We start from the raw sequence: 1,706 nt of genomic DNA, 5'->3' as shown, positions 1-1,706 counted from the left end.
AATAATTACTAATTTTTACCCTTAATTCCTTCAAACTGTTTCCTGAGGAGTTACAACTGAAAGTAATCTGATTTGTATCCTTCAAGTCTTTGTTTCTATGCTTATAACAAACATATATATATATACACACATGGAGGTAGCCACTTTTTAATAACTTCTTTTTAGTATTCTAGTAATTACCTCCAAACTTTCAATTATATGCTGTTGCTGCCATTTCTTAATTTCTCAATTTAAAAGACTATCTATTCATTGCCTTTAATAAAAACAAGGATTTAGATGTCCTTTCCTGGATTTTGATGGTGATTATTATAGTTTTTTCTCAGTTGTATTTATATTTCTAAATAATATACTTAAACTTCTAGGTCTTGTCCCATCAGCCGTATATAATCTCTCAATTCCTAAGCTATATTTATTCATTTAATGATTATTTAGTGAGCACCTACTATGGTGATAGGCACTATTCTAAGTGCTCAGTGAACAAAACAAAGATCCCAGCCTCACTGGCACTTACGTTTTAGCGGGGGGAGGGATGTTGAGACGTAAATTATATAGTAGAAGTTGATAAGTTCAATGGAAAAAAAAGTAGAACGAGGTAAGAGGGGTCATGAGTCAGGGAAGTGGGAGTAACAATTTTAAACTGGATGGTCATATTTGGCTTCGTTGAGAGGTGATGTTTGAGCAAAGACTTAAAGGCAGGGAAGGAGAGAGTTATCCAAATGAGTATCTTAGGGAAGAGAGTTCCAGGCAGAGGGAACAATGAAGGTCCCACAGCAGGAGTGTGCCTGGCACGTCCAAGGATTGGCAAGGAGGCTAGTATGGCTGGAATGGAGTGAGCCAAGGGCCGTGTGGTGGACCATGAGGTCAGAGAGAGAGTCACAGACGATGATTGTGGACGATGAGATCACGGAGTGTGAGATGATGCAGGGCCATATGGACCAATAGGAGGATTTTTTGCATTTACTCTGGGTGCAATCGGAAACCATTGCAAGATTTTGAGCAGGGAAGTGACATGGTCTGACTTGTATTTAGAAGGATTTGTATAGCTTCCATGTTGAGATTAAATGTAGGAAGGCATTGGTGGAAGCAGGGGGACTAGTTGGGAGGCTATTGCAGTGACCCAGACAGAGATGATGGTAGTTCTGAGCAGAGAGTTCTCATGGAATTAGTGAGAAGTAGTCACATTCTGGATAAACTTTCATGAGACTATCAGCTCTTTTCTCCTTTCGTTTACCTTCCACCCTTCTACCTACCATATTCTGTCAACCATACTTTTGTTTTTACAGTTTCAAGGTTAATGCCAAGTTTATTCTTTATTGTAACCCATCTTTCATGTGTTGTTTATAGGTTGATTTTGAAAGTTAAAAATCAACCCTTTCCCCAATTTATATTGTGATGACTATTTAATTATTCTTCATTGCATAGCTAAATAATGTGCAAAAATTACATTTCTTTTTTTATAGGTCCAAGGTCATGACCTCTGGGCTCCTTGAAGAATGTTCTAGTGTCCAAATTAAATAAATTCTTTTTTATAATTTCAGAAATTGCTTAAAATTATGCCACATTTTAGCTGGCTTCATATTTGTATCATGAGTTTTCTTCAATGCAATTCTTGTTGTTTATCTTTCCTGGAATTTCCAATTTTCTGTCTTTCCTCTTGTTGAGAAAAAAATACATTTTCTTTACCATATCACTGATATCATCCATTT

The sequence above is a fragment of the Diceros bicornis genome, chromosome 4, assembly GCF_020826845.1.
Source record: "Diceros bicornis minor isolate mBicDic1 chromosome 4, mDicBic1.mat.cur, whole genome shotgun sequence".
Lineage (NCBI taxonomy): Eukaryota > Metazoa > Chordata > Mammalia > Perissodactyla > Rhinocerotidae > Diceros > Diceros bicornis.
This window is presented reverse-complemented; position numbering follows the sequence as displayed.